The sequence below is a fragment of the Triturus cristatus genome, chromosome 7 (genome assembly GCF_964204655.1).
Source record: "Triturus cristatus chromosome 7, aTriCri1.1, whole genome shotgun sequence".
Taxonomy (NCBI): Eukaryota; Metazoa; Chordata; class Amphibia; order Caudata; family Salamandridae; genus Triturus; species Triturus cristatus.
Genome location: NC_140590.1, coordinates 1,762,071,573 through 1,762,090,900, shown reverse-complemented (window position 1 = coordinate 1,762,090,900; position 19,328 = coordinate 1,762,071,573).

Below are 19,328 nucleotides of genomic sequence, written 5' to 3'. Positions count from 1 at the left end.
CGTCGGAGACACCTGAGCGGAGGCTTGGTGTACGTGGCAAGCGCCACTAGACAGAATTACAGGCCTACCTGACCGTGGTGGGGCATCCATGGTCCTCCCCTTCCTGAGTCTGCACAGCCGTGACTTTAACGCACATTTATTTTAACTTCTTACATGTGGTGCATTTTTTCCATTGCTTGTTTTGTTGCACATACCGCAGTGCTACTGTGCATTAAACAGTTGCACCCCCAACAAATTAGTTATGTATCATTCTCACCTGATTCAGAAATGATGTTGCATGATGTATGTCTGCCTCCTATGGCCCTCTGCTGTGTTAGGGACGTGTGCCTGTCGGTGTTGCGGGTGGTTGGTCATCCCGGTGGTTCCCATTCCTGTCCACCTCTATGGGTATCCCCTTCTGGTCGCAATGTTGTGCAGCATTGCACATACGGCAATAATCCGGCAGCAGGTTTCAGGTTTGTATAGCATGGCGCCGCCAGTCTTGTGTAGGATTCGAAAGCGACTCTTCAGAATCCCAAATGTCCTCTCTATTACATTCCTGGTGCTAATGTGTGCTGCGTTGTAGCGTTGCTCCTCTGGGGTTGCTGGATTGATGTATGGGGTGAGTATGAAATCACGCAGGGCGTAAGCACTGTCACCTAGAAGATAGAAGCAAAGACTTAGCAATGGTGAAGTTCATACATGTGTGGTGTTCATGTTGGGAAGCGGGATTTGTACGTACCAAGCAGGAGTCCCTCTCCAAATTCTCCGTTGAGTAGACGCCTGTGGATTCCACTGTTGCGGAATATGTAGGAGTCGTGTGTGCTCCCTGGGAATTGTGCCACTAGGTCCGTTATGATGTGATTGGCATCGCACACAACCTGCACGTTGATTGAGTGGTATGACTTGCGGTTACGGAATATGTACTCATTTGCTGCCGGTGGACATATGGCGATATGCGTACAGTCGATGCATCCAATTACTTGGGGGAATTGTGCCACCTGGTAGAATGCCTGTTTGTTGTGGTCCAACTGCTGTGGGGTTGTGGGGAAGCTGATGTGGGAGTGTAGCATTGTCAGCATGGCATCTAGGAATTTCTGGAAGAAGCGTGAGAGTGCGCTTTGCGATACGCCTCCGGCTACCGCAATTACCCCCTGGAAACTTCCTGAGGCCAGTAGGTGCAGGCTGCATAGGACCTGGACGTGTGCAGGGATTGCATTGGTCCGGTGTATCTGGTGCTGCAGTAATGGTTCCAGGTCTGCAATGAGGCGCATGATCATGGCACGATTGAGTCGATACTACTCGTACACCTCGTCCTCATTCTGGCCGAGCAAGGTGATGCGCAGTCTGAAAACTCTCTCCTGGACCCTTCTCCTGCGCTGTCCTGCCGCATTGATACGCATCCTCCTTGCAAGCACGTAGAGGGCTGCCATTTAGTGGTAGCCAACAGGGTCTCCTTGGCCACATTTAAGGGGTTGGTGATTACCACAATCAGTTGCACCTGTAGGATCATTTTTTTTATTCACAATTTTTTTTTTTTAACTTTACCTCCAGGTTCTGATTCCCCTTATTTAGCTCATGCAAAATAGCGATTTTTGGGATTTTCGGTATTTGCGACTGTTGTTGCATTGGGTAGCGATTCGTTATTAGCCATTGGCACTTGCCGGGAGCTATTAGTGATTTCGGTGATTGCTAATTCAGTATTTAGCTAATCGGTATTTTTGCATGTTGGTTAATTGCGATTCGGTATTTTACCGGATTTCATTTAGCGATTCGTTATTTGGTCACCGTTTTGGTTGATGCATTGGGATTCGTTTTTTTTTAATCGCTAACGGGTGTTATTTGCGATTCGGTATTTTACCGACTGGATTTTGGCTTGATGCATGAGGCTGATTGTGCAGTAGCCAATATCTGGGCAGAAGAAGAAACAGCCCATGAACTTTCAGAATCTTTCAATTTGTGTGACAGCTCGGGAAGCAAATTAAATACAAACTTGTCTACAAATAATCGCTGTCCACCCTCTTTAGCCATATCTTGACCACTGTGATCAATAAATGTCTCCTCAAAACGAGTGAAGAAATCGGAGACACTCTCACCTTTCTTTTGTTTGCATGCCGCTAACTTATCCCAGCTAACTCTCAAAGCAGGCATCATCGTTTTCATCAATGTAATAATTCTACCGGGGAGTTCTGAAACCAAAGCATCAGGTTTGGTACCACCCACTTGAGCTGCATCCGCGGCAATTATAGCATTCCAACCACCACCCAATTCTAGAACGTGATCCTCCTTACGAATTTTATCCCATAATGCTTGTGGAACTACATTTCCCATCAACATGTCGATATCAGCTAAGTTCATAATGCAAGCATCAACTGTCTGTGATAATTCTTTGTAATAACCTGCAGGATTTTTACGAGGATCTGGTAGAGTCTGTTTAAGTGCTAAAACTTCAGATCTCTTCCAGGGAACATGTACCCATATACGCTGGAAGTGAGCAGGAACAGCTGGATTACCACCCTGGGCTGCAACCGCTTCCTTCCATACTGGGGGAACCTCTCTTATAGGATAATTTTTCAGTGTCAATCTAACTGAAGAATCAGAGTCAAGGAAAGTCTGAGAGGACAATAAGGTTCTAAAGGTAACAAGTGTCCTTACAGCTTTCTCAACCTTAGAACCCACAATAAGTCCTTTATCAAAATCAGCTTGAACATCTAACAAACCCTGTGGAGCCGAACTTAAATTCACATCCTCCCATTCTTTAATGAGAGTGTCGCACATTAAATTAAAAACATATCTCTGAGTAGGTGCATTCCATTGTGAGAAGGTAGGCATAATATCGGGCACACTATACTGTGGACCTCTCTCAATCCATTTACGTGCGAGAGAGTCCAACTTTTCTCGTTCTTCAGAATCTGGAAACTGACTACGAGACTGTCTTCGAGCAAAAGCCGGAGACACATGTAAAGCTTCAAAGAAAGGAGATAGAATACCAGTGACAGTGTCCGTGAGTCGTTTACGCACAGACGGAGAGTTAGACATAAGAATAGGGGACAAGGTATTAGGTGAACTAACTGAAGGAGAACCAGTAATTGCAGGAGGAGCAGAAGGTAAAGGAGATCGATCTTCAGAAGATGAGGGCAAAGAAGCAGTTGAAGGCAAAGCTGGTAGGGGCGGTAATACTGGAAGGGGCAGATGCGGAAGAGCCGGAGCAGGTGGAGGTACTGCTGGCGGCTGAACAGGCTGTAACAACTGGGGTGTATTAGCACCTTGTGCATAGGGCGGAGGCAATCTCAATAAGTGAGACATCAGGGGATCTTCTTTTAATTCTTTCTTATTATCGGGAGGGGAAGTAGGCAATACTGGATAGCATTTATCTATCGCCATACGATGCTGTCTTTCTGAAATTTCTATCGCATTATTAATTTCGTCATCTTTGAATTGTTGGGCAGCCTGTATAATTGTCATACCTTGTGCTTTCCTATCTCGTTTAGCTTGTTTAATTTCTCTCTGTTTGGCTTCCTTACGCCAAAGGCGGAAAGATTCAAACATTGCCGGCCGGGCTTTTCTTTTGAATAAAACCGCTTCCAAATTATCTAGCACTTCAGGCTCGAAACTACCATTTTCTGGCCATTTTAAAACACCATCTTTCCTCGTGTATCGGGTCCATGTCTCGTTAAAGGCAATGGGGCCAACACCATGTTTAGAATAGAGCTCATATTTGGGAGTTCCAACCGAACGAATCGGACAAGAGTCCTCAAGCCGGGAATCCCTATTACAACCAAAGCAACAAATTTTACCAAACTTAGTCAGACCAGGCATCTCACGACTTTACCTGACTGTTCACAAACTTCAAGGGTGTAAACTTGTTACGCAGTACAAAAGCACTTACCCCTCGGCTTCGGCTATTGCAATAGTCGAATCTAAGAACCCAAAGGAACAAAACTAAGGACCAAAGTTGTGGCAGCGACCCACCAAAATACTTAACTTAAGGACGTCTTCTTACGCCAACAGAGGCCCGTCTATCGTCTCGCCTTACCATACATCATCAAAAGAAAGATCCAAGGCAGGGCGGCAGTCAGGGCAGCAGTCGTCAGTAGCCGCCAGGAAGGAGTAACCACGCTGCAAAAGACTTTTGGACCACTTCGACATACAGGGGTCGCTTGACGTGGCTCGCGATTCCTCCAGAATTTTCTTGCGGGGTTCCTCACGACCTTCAGGCAGAACCACTACCACTGAAGCCGCCCCACGTTGGGCACCAGTTGAAGAACCAGAACCTTATGGGCCTGGCGGCGCAGGGTACGCCTTAATCTCCGGGGTTCTCCTGCTCAGCTACACAGAGACACGGGACACTCTGTTCGGCTGCAGCTAGTACAGTTATCCTAGAAGTACACAAGGTAGGTTCTCAGGAGACTGCCACTTCACTCTGTGGCGCACAATCTTAAATAGTACATAGGTGACATATACATTAACCAAGAACACACCTAAAACATACAGAGAGAGCCAGTAAGAAAAGTCAGAAAATAGACCAGAACCAATAGGGATAGTTGGAAAACAAAAGTGTCATGTAACTCGGGGAAGCCTCTCCTCCAACTGTGTTTGTCACCCCTCCCCTCAGGTTGATGTATTAATGGATTTGCAACTGACTTGCAGATGGCGAGACACCTTTGTGTGTTTTTGAGGACAGTTGTGAAACGAGAGAATACGCGCAGAGGACAGCGAAGGCCAGACGATAAGATAAAGTCAGAAGAGAATAGTGTGAACCAACAGATAGTTGATACAGGGATTAGGAAAACCAGACGGGGATTAGTGTACTCGGCCAGTCCTAACACCAGCTTTGTAAATAAAGGCAGAAGGCTATTTTCGACACGATGTTGCAGAAAAAGCAGAAATACAGAAATGACTTCGTTCGCCGTGCTGCCTGAGTGAGGGCAACACAAAATGGCGGCGGAGCACAAACTGGCGGGTCGATATGATCGTGATCAAAAATCGAAGTTCCTCAAGGTGGCAGCTGGATCGTCTTCTTCTCCAAGATCAGGATTGGGTGAAAAGGTTTAGAGAGTGGATTTTGGAATACTTCCAGATCAATGAGAATATGGCAGCCCCCTTCTCAGTGTGGGGGGATTTAAGGTAGCAGTCCGTGGGCAGATAATAGCCTTTACGGCTGCCCAGTCCAACACCCGGAGGGCTAAGATTGCTAAATTGCAAGCCACGGTGAATCAGGAATATGCTCTTCAACTTCAGCTTCTTCCAATTCAATACGAGCAGGCAAGAATAGAGCTGAGGGATTTTTTTATTTTAAAAGAAGTCTGTAATTCATAAATATTCCAACAAAGGGTCTATGAAGAAAGCCAGGTAATTGGCAAATTCTTGGCAAACTCAACGAGGAAAAAGCAAGAATCAGCAATAATATCCAAGGTTTTAGACCCTCGGACTGGTCAAGAAGTGGTTAAAGGCAGTGATATCCCACAGATTTTTGTTGAACACTTTAATCAGCTTTACTCTTCTGAATACTTAGTGGAGGAGGAGATGATTCAGGAGTACTTCATAAATTTGAATGTTCCTAAATTGTCAGATAACCGGATCAGTGAATTGGGTTTGGAAAAGGAAGCCGCTGAGATCAAAACAACAGCCGGGGGAAAAGCTTGTGGGCAGGACGGTTTCCCTATCGAGTTTTATAAAGTTTTTTCAAAGGAATTAATTATCTCCCTTAAAAATTTGTTTAACTTTATGAAAAATGGTGGTGCCATTCCAGTTGAATTTAAAGAAGCAATAATCATCTCCTTTGTTAAAAAAGACAAAAATCCGGTAGATGTAAACTCTTACAGGCCTATTAGTCTTTTGAATTCAGACTATAAAATTCTGATGAAAGTATGGGCAGAGCGTTTTTTATTTGCCGCTCAAGAGACAATCCACAGAGATCTGACCGGCTTTATAGCAGGTAGATGGTAGATCTATGGCGGCTAATACTCAGTTTTTAATACATGTCCTGGATTATTTTAACTCATATTTAATTCCAGCAAGTATTGTAATGGCCGATGCAGAGAAAGCTTTCGACCATGTGAATTGGAAAACCCTGTTTGTTACCCTTGGTCGGTTTGGGTTTCCTGCCCAGGTAGTTAATATGCTATGTAATATCTACCGGGAAGCCACGGCTCTGGCAGTTATAAACTCAAGTCATACAGGAACCATAAAAATAAATCATGGAACCAGGCAGGGCTGTCCGCTTTCGCCATTGCTCTTTAATATTTTTATAGAGCCTTTGGTAATCAAAATACGAAACAATGCTGCTATTCAATCACCGATCCCTGGCATGGCTAAACTAAAATTATTTGCTGATGACATTATTTTATACCTGACTCCTGATAAAGAGAATTTCGAAATAGTTTTGAGGGAATTCTCGAACTTCAAACAAATAGGTGGGTATAAAATAAATGCCAATAAGACTGAGGTCTGGCCCTTAATGCAGATCTGAATTCTTTTCCATCTTGCTTGAAGACACAAGCGACTAAGTCTGACCCCATAGGATATCTTGGGATATTTGTATCCAACCAGTACCAACAGCTATTTGAACTGAATTATTTACAAATGAAGAACAAGATTAAGAAGCTCTTGGAACAATGGATATTAATCCCTTTATCGATAGTGGGTAGAGTTTCATTGATTAAAATGTCCATACTACCATTGCTTATCTTTTTGTTCACTAATGTCCCCATCAAGATAAATCAGTCTTATTTTAGGGAAATCGATACCCTACTTAGGGGATTCGTTTGGGGTAAGAAAGCCCCTAGGGTCAAATTGCCTGTGGTGCAACTGCCATATAGAACAAGGGGGGTCTGACGTTGCCGCATTTGAGAACATATTATGAGGCCGCTTTTTTAGATTTGGTGTCTGGCTTGATGGGATCTAAATGCACCAGCGACAGCTTTTTTTATAGATATAATGACGCAAGAAATTGGATCACTAACTCGAGTGTTTTTAAAAACTTCCAAACTCCCAAAAAAAACACGATACAAGACGCTAAAAAACTACATTTCTAGACTTCAGTCCTTTTTTAAAAAGACAGACTCTTCGGGCCTTCAGTACCTAAAATTGAGCGAATGTACTAGTCTCGGTTTCCAGCTGCAATCAAGGCATATAAACCTCTGGGAAGGTTGTGGATTATCCGAGCTACGACACTTTACAATTCTCTGCTCGCTGCATATTTAATTTTGCTGGTGGTGTGCTCCATACCTGTTGCGCTCCTTGGGGGCTGGTCGAGTTTCGCCTGCTGTGTGCTGTCCCCCCTGCTTGCTGTGTTCTCCAGCTGTCGCTGTGTGTCCAGCAGCAACCGCTGTGCGGAGACTTCGCAGGACTACAGCACCCAGGCTCCTGTGCTGCAACTTCCGGAGGCGGACACCCTGCGTTTCGCGCCAGAAGGCGCTTTAAAAACATCACCGCCCTCGGCAGAGCGGGTTCTCTGCTCGCTGCATATTTAATTTTGCTGGTGGTGTGCTCCATACCTGTTGCGCTCCTTGGGGGCTGGTCGAGTTTCGCCTGCTGTGTGCTGTCCCCCCTGCTGGCTGTGTTCTCCCGCTGTCGCTGTGTGTCCAGCAGCAACCGCTGTGCGGAGACTTCGCAGGACTACAGCACCCAGGCTCCTGTGCTGCAACTTCCGGAGGCGGACACCCTGCGTTTCGCGCCAGAAGGCGCTTTAAAAACATCACCGCCCTCGGCAGAGCGGGTTCTCTGCTCGCTGCATATTTAATTTTGCTGGTGGTGTGCTCCATACCTGTTGCGCTCCTTGGGGGCTGGTCGAGTTTCGCCTGCTGTGTGCTGTCCCCCCTGCTTGCTGTGTTCTCCCGCTGTCGCTGTGTGTCCAGCAGCAACCGCTGTGCGGAGACTTCGCAGGACTACAGCACCCAGGCTCCTGTGCTGCAACTTCCGGAGGCGGACACCCTGCGTTTCGCGCCAGAAGGCGCTTTAAAAACATCACCGCCCCCCGCGTCGCGGGACCGCGCGCGGGCGGCGCCGGGCTAAGCCCGGGCAAAGGGCGGGCCGTTGTGTGGCCGTTCGGAGGCCGGAGGAGGTCGGGTTGGGCTACCCCCCTTGATCGTACCAAGGAAAAGGATATTGCAAGTATAGTATTGTTAATGGATATAGTCAGTCTCATTTTATAATTGAGTGTTCAATGGGATAGTTATATAGATCCTACTGAGCCGAAGTGATTTAGTCTCCCTTGTAAAAGACATTTACCTTACTGTTGTATTTAATTGCTTTTGTTGTACTAGTGTTGATCCCGCTCCTAGTGCTCTGTTTGTATTGCCAATTATATCAGTAACTGTTATTGTTGTCATGGCAAAGGCAAAAGTAACAATGGACAATTACTTAGTTAAAAGGGTTAGTATAATTAATAGTGAAAGACGTAAGTCGTTAGGGAAGGAGACCTTGGCAGACAATTTTGAGCCATGTACAGATGATAGTATTCATAAGCCAGCTACAGGGGACTCATTAACTAAAGTTACTCTAGTGGGGAATTTGACTCATTGCACTGTGGGCAATGATGCCGCTAGTCCAGGTCAAGATTTATTGGAGCCCCCAAGTGAGCTTGAATCCCTTCCATCACCTCCGAAAAGAGCTGTTGGAACTGTAGAAAGTCCCATCCTAAAAAAAGTAGTGTGCACCACAAGGTTCCACAAGATCAGTCTCGGAGAATCACTGTGGCTAATGCTAAAACACAGACATTTACCGAGGTTGAGAACTCTACACTCCCGGAAGCTATAGTTAAAATTCTAGATGAAAAACTAGCGCTTATGACTAAGCCCCTTATAGATAAAATTGAAACCCTGACAATAGAGGTATCGAGGCTGGGTGGTCTTTTAGACGAATTAAAACTGTCTATTGTCTTGCCTAAGGCACCATTGCAACCTGTTTCTACTGCCTCGGAACCCCCCTTAGAGGAGGGGACCTTAACTGGTTCTAAGAGACTACTGCAACCTGTTAGTGATGGTATTCGAACTAAAACAGTTACACCTAGTCGCAAGGGACCTATAGTTACTGGACATAAATCAAACTACGTTCAACTTCCTCCAGCCTGCGAACCATATGTGGTTATTTTGTCTAACGTCCCTCCACCTGACCCCGTAACCTCTAAATCTCCATACGAAACACATGACTCACTTAAGAGGAAATCAGTTGCCTGGTTAAACAAAAATTGCGGTTTTCCTACTAATTTTTCAAACCAAATACTGTCAACCAGACGAGTCGAATGGTTAGGTAACACAAGGAAAACATGTAAGGGGGATTGTGTTATAATAAATTTTAGACATCCCCAACATGTGGCAACTACCCTACTAAGGGCAGCCTCTCTTGTTTTAGGAGAAAACGCTGTGCATGTACATTCTTTGGGCTATTTCTACAGACACCTAGATAGACCATTACAAAAAACAGCTAGGGGAAGTCTTACTTGTACTAATAACCAATTACCATTTGAAATTCCTATGGAGAATAGATACACAGTGTTGAGTGACTTAGATGAAAATGATTGACTCCCAGAGGTCGGTAAAAATAAAATTGTACTACCATTAATGGTCGCCCACCCATTAGAGATTTTAAACGGTAGTGAAATCTTTGATTCTAAAGTTAGGGCGGCACCGAGGCTTCCATCTAAGCCATTGGATGGGCAACCACTACCTATAGTTGGGTCTTTTGGAGATAAGCGGGAAGAGCAAGCTGTAGCTGGTTTAGCTATAGCTTCAAGGTTAATTCCAGCATGGGTAAAGCCTTTAGGCGATGCAACCGACACTGACGTTCACCAAGTGGTGGTAGATAGCGTTCCAGTGTTTGATATTGTTAGCAACAACACTGAATTAAGGGAACCTCCTTTAAGGACTTCTGTGAACCCTAATGTTAGTTTACTGTCATGGAACATTGCTGGCCTCTCTAGGAACCTGTTGGACGTTGCAGTATGTTTATTTTTTGGATATTATTGTCCTTCAGGAAACCTGGATGGTAGATCCCCCCTATAGAGTGGGTTATAAAACCTTTAGCTCTAAAGCGACACCGTCAAACAGGGGAAGAGCATCTGGGGGGCTGGTCATTTGGGTCAAGGTTTCCTTAGAAATAGAGGTTAGCCAGTTGTCTATTTCCTGCCCTGATATATTAGGATAAAAAATTGTGACTAGTAAGAAAAGCCTTATTTATTTAATAAACATATTCAATAGACCATACCCATCTAATAGAGAATCCAAGGTGATAGAAATTTTGGATTCCACCTTGGAGGGATTGGGAGACAATGATCCTTTTCTAATTTGCGGAGATTTTAATTGTAGATACGAACCTATTCAGGTTCTAGATAGATTGTTTGATGAACAAGATATCGCTAGTGACATAATGCCCCTGGAAGCTTTAAGCTTTGCTAAAAGTACAATAGCTGCTACGAAGATCTTACAGATGACTGTGTCACATGATTTAAGATCATGTAATGGCCGCTTCCCCTCAGATACCCCAGCAGCTCCCACTTATTTCAAGGGAAGCCTTAGGTCTCACATTGATTTTGTAATGGCCTCTCGGAATTTATGGAGATCACTAATCGATTTTAAGATCGATTCTAGACTGGAGAGTGATCACTTTCCCCTCCAATTATGGTTAGATTCTGCTCTCTTCTTTTTTAGATTATCTGTAGCAGGTCCATTAAATTCTCCGATTGGAGATACACAGATTTCTAACAATAGGCGTGCCATAAAATGGTCTTATATTGCGGGGAAAAAAGAAGCACTGACCAACATTTATGATAAATTCAGTGAAATCATTGGGTTGACCCAAATGCCTTCTTTGGGCACCCGGGGAGTTCTTGATTTACATTTGCAGTTGGTCGACGCACTATCCCCCCTTTTGTGCAAGGTCTATAAAAAAGAAGTGAATAAAGTTATGGACCATGTAGAGTTAGAAAATCAGTGGTACAACCAAGATTGTAGGGCTGCAAAATCACAGTTGATCTGTGCAGTAAAAAATGGGAGCCAATGTGATATTAAAAGTGCAAGACAGGCCTACAAAAATACCTTGAACCAAGCTAAAAAAGAATGGGATGCTAATTTATGGGAAGATTTATTAACTGCAGCTAAGTTACATGACCAAAGCACATTCTGGAATTTAATTTCTAAAGGGAATAAGAAGGGTAGATCATCCAAGGACATATTTTTGGACGAATCGACTTGGTGTGATCACTTTTCTAAACTTTATACGATTAGTAAGGATGATCTGTCCCTAGACAATGTAGATATTATTTTAGATAGTAGTACTACATTATTGCACTTTACCCTAGAGGAAACAGACCAGGCACTATTAGCTGTTAAAATGGGTAAAGCCCCTGGTCCTTACAAAATTCCTGGTGACTTACTGAAACACGATGTTAAAGTGTGGGGGCCATATATTAATTTTTTAAGTAATTCGATTGTGGCCGGTACACCAATTCCAGAATCATGGAAAGGGGCAGAAATCATAACAATTTTTAAAAAAGGTGATCGCCATGATCCAAGCAATTACCGTCCTATTAGTTTAATAGATGTTTTACAAAAAATTTTTGCCAGACATATTTTAAATAGGATTTTAGATTGGATTGAGGAGACAAAACTATTGTCCAAATACCAAGCAGGTTTTAGATCTAAAATTAGCACAGTAGACCAGGTGTTTAGATTTATGTGTATTTGCTGGAAATATGTAAAGATAAGGCAGGGTAGTCTTTACGTGGCTTTTGTAGATTTAAGGGCCGCTTTCGACCTTGTTCCCCGTAGGTTGCTGTGGTCCACATTAAAGAAGTTAGATATTCCTGGTGAACTTCTAAATGAACTCATCAAACTTCATACAGGGAACTACGCAAAAATAAGATGGGGAAAAGCTGGAGAACTATCTAAATCGATCCCCGTAGATAGAGGGGTGCATCAAGGTTGCGTACTAGCACCGACATTGTTCTCACTGTATGTCAATGATATTCCAACTTACTTGAGGAATTGTGCCCATGACTCCCCGAAGCTAGATGGTGAACCAATCACTTCTTTGCTTTTCGCGGATGATACTATCCTTATTTCCCAGACCCCGAGAGGCTTGCAAAATTTGGTTAATTCCTTTCAAAACTATTGTGTGGAAAAGGGGTTAGAAATCAACCCAACCAAAACAAAATATATGGCTTTAAACCCAACAAAAACGCCTAGGAAAAACTTGTTCCTAGAGAACCGTATACTGGAACAGGTAGAAAGTTTTAATTATTTGGGTTTGTTGTTGGACAATAGATTGACTTGGCGAGGCCAGCAGAACAAAAGTCTATTGTCCCTCAACCAAAACTCACTTCCTATCCTAAAGGTTCACGGAGCAAGTAGCTCCAAAGCCATCTCACCGGCACTGGAGGTTTTTAAAGCTAAGGCTCAATCAACAGCCCTTTATGGTGCCGAGATTTGGGGATACTGTAACTCCGCCAAATTCGCGCTGATTGAAAATAAATTTGTGCGGAGTCTACTTAAAGTACCGACTCGTACTCCCGTTGTTCCCTTGTTTTTAGATGTTAACCTTAAAAGAACAGAGCACTTAGCTTTATTAAGACCACTATTGTATTGGATTAGAGTATGGTCAACCCCTGAGTTGAGAGATTACAAGGCTGGTTTGATTGAATTGATTAAGCTGGACGTATATTTGAAAACCCCATGGTTGAAGTTTATTTCTACGTCACTCAAGAGATTAGGACTCCTTAACTTCTGGGAGGAGCCCCACAATTTAACCCAGTCTTCTAAAAAACTCCTTAAAGTTACCTTTTGGTCCCATGTTAATGGTGAAATAACTCTGGGCTCTCGTATAGGTATTTTGTCTCAAAAATTTTTAAATGTAAAAGATTCACATAACTTTGAGGAATTCATGGATGAGATTGCTCCCCCTCTAGCAAAATCTCTCTACCTACAATTTAGGTATGGGGTGTTATTGTTAAACTCCTATACATGTAGGTGGGCTGGGGAAAACGGCTTGGATGCGTGTACTATGTGTTCTCTTGGGACCAGGGAAGATATTCCCCACATACTGTTTTTTTGCACTGCTTATAAGAAACCGAGGACCTCTTGGATTAAACCCCTTTGTAGAAATATGGGGGTTGAGTCATACAAAGTAGCGGAACGCATATTAAAATCTAATTCCTCTCAAGTGATGGTATATGGTATAAGTAGATTTTTACTCAACGTATATATCATCAGGAAACGCTCTGGTCATAAATTGTAGTTGTAGAAGGAGGAATTAAGGATCATCCTGATCATAGTTTTAACTTACTAAGTCTACCTCAGTTTTAGCATTGTTAATTTTATTGACTCTGGCTTTTAGATAATTTAATATGCTTATTTATATTTTATCTGGTATTGCTTAACCATGGAGAATTATTCACCCTCATTAATTGTATGTAAATTGTATGTCATGAGTTATATGTATTGTTGTTCATGTATTTGACTTTTATGGCTAAACACAGCCGAAATAAAGTATTGACTGACTGACTGACTGACTGAAATAGGAAAAATGGGGAAAGGGGATCAAAACAAGGAGGAAAGAAGAGTTAAAAGGAGAGAGAGAAATAAATGAAAGATCAAAGACAAAAGCCATGCTAAATCACTGTATGATGGCAGACTATGTTCACGAAATCTCTTGTTCAGCTTTACATTTGCTGCGCTGATATACAAACATGTGTTTTGTAATTCTAATGTAATTGTAATTCTAATATTTCGCCATGAATCAACATAGCCATTTTGGTCAACATGTGTTATCTTTAGGTAACTCTAAAAAGATGGCTGACAACCTTGTGAAGTTAGTCTATTTTTTAATATATTGCCCTTAATCAACATAGCCGCTGTGGTTAACATTAGTTATCCTTATCAAACCTTAACAAGATGGCAGATATCTTTTGTGCTCTCAGTCTTGAATAAACAGAGGTGTAGCAACTTACACTGCCATAGTATAAAAATGGGCGGCAATACAGTGATCAGTTTTCAAACATCACGCACGGACGCTGAGATCATTGCTGTTGGTCACCCTGCCTATCCATTGTACGCTTCACTGAATTGCAGGCTTTAAGAAAAACTCTCCTTTTTGAGTTTATTTAATTGGAATATTATTGAACTGAATTGTGTTTTGTTTTCTTTTCTTTGCATTGCAGTTACCGTCTGCATTATCTTCATTGTACTAAGGTACTATTTTGTCATAAGGTTCTACGCTCAAAGTTTCTATACTGGATATGATATTAGAGTCTGCTTGTTTTTATTGCAATCACTGGCAGTTACAAATGGCGCTGGCATATACCATTAAGCACTTATTCGATTATGCAGCATGTCCGCTTGTGTCGTTAGGTTGTTAAAACCAAGTTTGTTTGCTTTCATTGTAATTACTATCAGTTACAAAAGGCGTCGGTACGTACCATTGAGCGCCTATTTGTTTACCCAGCCTGTTTGTTCACGCCTTTTGGTTATTATATTCGATCTGATAATAAAGTGTGGTTGCCCATATTCCACATAGCACTGTTTGATGCAGTGCTGATTTATGGCAAAAAGACTTCCACAGTTCTCCCTATTATGAACTTTACTCTATATGAGAGGAAGTAACAACATAGGTATTGTCGATCTCTCTGTAATGTTACAACAAATCCCTGTCTGTTCCTCTATGCATACATTTTGCTTTCATCTAGAGGAAGCAATAACATAGATATTGTCGATCTTTTGTAATGGTATAAGAGTATTTCAAAAATAGATATAAAAATACTGATACTGTTGAGATGATTCATGATATCGGCAATATAAAACATTTCACAATAAACAGATGGTTCGGCCTATTACTTTTAATTTGATGTTTATACTATCGCTGCAAATCGATATTGTTAGAAGGGTTTTTTTCCCTCATATCAAAGACTTTTTTCAATAGTAATTATTGGTTTGGAAAAGACACCATAAATACCGAATGTTTAAAACAATTGTAAGCTATAGATTAGTGGTATATTTTACACTTTGCTTCTCTACACAGATGATTACCTTGGCACTATACATATTTGTGTCTTAGAATCTCTCTTTATTATTGGAATATGAACATATAACATGTATATACTTCTGAGGTATGTTATGCATATGATATTTGTGCACTATAAATGATTTTAAAGTAAGCATGTCCACCTTTCTTTAACATGCAAAAGATAGCAAACTGTACCTATAATTGTGAAGAATGTCTCTTTATGAAGTTGTGAGCACAATAGTGCATTTTGAGTATTCTCACCTTCTTCCGAAATAAGTTATTTAGTCACACAAGGATTGAATACAATGCAAAATAATCTGTTATTTTATAATTGTTTGCTATGATCATGCTACTAGAATAATCTTATAATATGTAGATTAGCTAACTCGATAATAATTTAGCTCGGATAGAGGTAATAAATAGCGTTGTGTTTGTTTGTTTATATGTATATATGTACAGATTTTAAATGGTGTGTATATATGTTTCCCTATAGACCTGAAGAAGTCTCTTCTGAGATAAAACGCGTTGGCTAAATGAATTTTTGAATATTGAATTTTAACAACTGCACATATTTATCAATAAAGAAAAACCTTTGAGATTACAAGGAAAATCTGGACCTGGCATTTTCTTCAAATCATCATGGACACCTGATGTTCTCATGAACTTTAAACAAGATTTATAATTGATATGTGCTGATTCCATTTCTTTCTGTGATTGTTTTTGGGGTTCAAACCAATAGGAAGTGGAGAGGGGTGCACTTCCTGTTTTTTTAACACCATCACCATACTGTTAAGCCACTTGAAGTGACAGGTGCGGGATTATTGCCTCAACCCTCTTTGTTTTCTGTTCTCTCCCAAAAGCCAGACCTGTCGGAAGCAGAATAAGAAACAGAAACCGGGCATGTCCGCACACAAGGGCAAGATAGACAACACTGGAACGCGGAGAGGAAGAGAATAAGAAAATCACTGAGAAAATAATATAAAATATAGTGTCAGTAGAATGAAAGGAAAGCAATTATTTGACTGGACGGGCGAGAACCCCAATAAAAGAGGAACATTTAAAACTAGAGAAGAGGTAACAGTAACAATTGTAAAACATTAGCAATGAACAATATACTAATATTGGAGCGTAAAAAGTTCAGGGATATTGAACAGCACTGTCCATAGGAGGTTGAGCAATAGAATGTAGAAATTGTTTTAGCTGGAAGGATCTTCAAAAGTACGGGAAACACCTTCATGAGTAATTTTGCAAAAACAAGGGTGCAGGATGCCATAGCGAATATTCATAGATCTCATCTGAGGTCGTAGGGCAAGAAATTCTTTGCGCCTGGCGTTTGTAGCATTGGAGAGGTCTTGCGATATGAAGATGTTATGGCCTGACCAAACAAGACGACGTTTCTCTCTTGCAGTTTTGAGAACATGCATCAAGTCAGTAAATTCAAGGAACAGCATAATTATGCCGCGTGGCTTGGTAGAATGAGATTGAGGACGACCAAGACGATGAGCCCGTTGGATGTTGAGTGGAGCTGGGAATTGAAGATCTAGAACGTCAGCCAAGAATTTCTTAAAAAACGAAAGGAGATCCGGCCCTTCGACATTCTCCGGTAAGCCATACAGGCGAAGATTGTTCGTTCTATTGCGATTTTCTAAATCCTCGGTGTGGAGTTTGAGCTCATGAATTTCTTGTTCTAGCAAAGGGATTTTAGTGGTCGCATCTTGAAGGTTACTTATTCGCTGATCCACTTCGGACATTTTACCTTCCATGTTAATTCATCGATCTTCAATTATCTGTAATTTTTTGTTAGTGGCACTCATAAATGGTCCTAAGGCGCAAATTTCCTACAAGATGGAATCTAAGACCGGATTGGAAGATGATTGAATAGGCGATGGAGGGTCATTATTGACTCTTTTAGGTTTGGCGCCAGATGAAGAGGATCTCGCAGAAGAAGTGGATTCATTGGCCATCTTTACAAAGTGAACTTGTAGGGTAAAAGTAGAGATCCTCCCCAAATTTGATAGACACCAAAATAATGAAGAGCACACAGGAGAACATCTATTGAGTATACAATATGATGAACCAGTACGGCTCTCCAAAACACCATTCATTGGTAAGAAAAATATGAAGTCATGAAATATTAGCCATAGACTAGTAGGGGAAATGAGGATAACCAGTGAATGAATATTGACACCAGTCCCGGGAGGTTATCACATCAGCAAGTGCTTGTTGCCACAAGTAGGGTATCTACAACCAGAACCTTTAAACGGCATATCAATAGGTAGACATACCTATATATGATAGCGCTTATATTAAAGGTAGACACAAGCAAGCATGTTAATTATAATGTAAATAAAGGCAATTGATAATTGGCAAATGAGGAAAGAGGCTCTGAGTATTCAATGATGCCAGCAAGCAGTTAATAATGTCCATTCAGTATAGGACTCACCATTCCTCCACAGGCGTCATGTTGGTTAAAGAGGAGGAAAAACTGGCACTTAAATATAAAAACGGTACCTCCACAGCACCACCTGAGGTCATCTATGGAAATTACCTCACACGCAATGGCCGCCAAGCATACAAAATGGTGGCCACTCGCGTTTGTGAGGCAAAACGATTTTCGTCCAAAAATGTAGAAGGACGGGTCCCCCGTGATCAGAAAGTATACCAGATGGTAGCCGCCATAAAATGAATGACGTTCGCTACCTCTGGGCACCGGAACGGGCACATCGGCAGTCGAAATCCTCTTCTTATCTCCACGTCGCAGGGGAGCTAAAACGGGAGCCGTCATCTTGCGTGGCACGGTAGCCATGCCCCCATATCAGAATAATTGTAACCTTGGACAACAGAGAAAAGTGGGTATATTTTGTTTTGTTTCCATTGTTTTCTGTGATTGGATGTATGTAATCGATATTAAGGTATGATTCAGGCACACGATTTCACTAGTTTCCTTTAAATCAGACATCAGGCAGTACGTCAAGTGGGTCTCACGGACGTCGTTTTGTATAATTGCCCTGGAACCCGTGGGCACAGAGGGTTTGTCCTTGTTATGTTTACACATGGCTGACATCAGCAGCAGGTCTGATATGACCCATCGTGAGATCCTGTTGATTCCGTTGTTGGAGCCTTTAGGAGAAAAAGCAGAAGTAACCCTACAGGGCCCAATGAGTGAGGGAGGTGTACATCGGCACCCAGAGCTACAGATCCACATGGAAGCAGATTAACAACTGTGTTCGATTGGCAACCCTTCCAGGAATGTGCCCACAAACACAGCCGGATGGGTCATTCTGACAACCTGGCATTTCCCTGGTGGGTTGCGGGTAGGGAGCTACTTTCGGAATCGGATCAGCTGCCCTGGCCTCATTCCAACGTACGCTGTCTCAGCACTTTACATCATGCACAGGAAATATTATGTGAGACAAGTAGGGTTGCAAGGTGTAGGAACCAGATAGCATCCATACTGGTAGGCATTATATGTTAGGAGTGCTTGCTCCGGAGAAACACAAAGTCAGGATTTAAATGTAACACACTGGTTGTGGTTGGCTATACTACTGGAGCAGTATAATTTTGATCCCATCCTGAGACTTTGTTGGAGTGCATCATGTGTAGTCAGCACTCAAATATATGCTGTGATTAAATGTTACTAAGAAAAGATGGGGTATTGCATATTTAACGTACTCCATGTGAATCTAATGAAATTTATAAATTGTGTGCATAGAAATGTGACTAATGAAGGTCTTTGCAGCCTTTTTATATTAATGCTTTAGAAGAACTTAAAGGTTAGACGTGTCTTAGTGTGAAGCTAATGAAATAAGGTGAATGTGTAGATTAATGTTTAAGCATTTATATGTATAACAAGAAATCCTATTCATGTTGGTGTATTTGAAATAACGTTTTCGTAATCTTTGCAATTTATTAATGCGTTATGAAATTGCATTAGTTTGATGTGTAGAAATGTGCACCTATTTGTAACCTGGCGCACTGTTAAGTTGGCATAAACTTTGGGCCTCGTGAACTGTTACAGAACAAGCTCACATTTAAAGTTTAACATGGATTTAGCATTTAACCTTCAATGTAGGATACATTTGCTTCTATTTTTGTTTCCACTGCAGGTGCCGACAAAGCCTTATTAGCTACAAAAGAAGGGTTTCTGTTTTAGTTAGATGGCAAGGTATGAGAAGATGGATCTTGGCAAGGAGAATCCAGGTACCGAGCAAGGAGGCGAGTTCTCTTGGCGGAGGAGAAGAATGTCCAGGGACGAATGAAGTAGCAACCTATCGGTGTGGGAAAGGTGGTTTAGGAACCAATTTGTGTTGGAATCGTGGAAAGTTACTGGAGTAGCACTTGATGCTGTAACG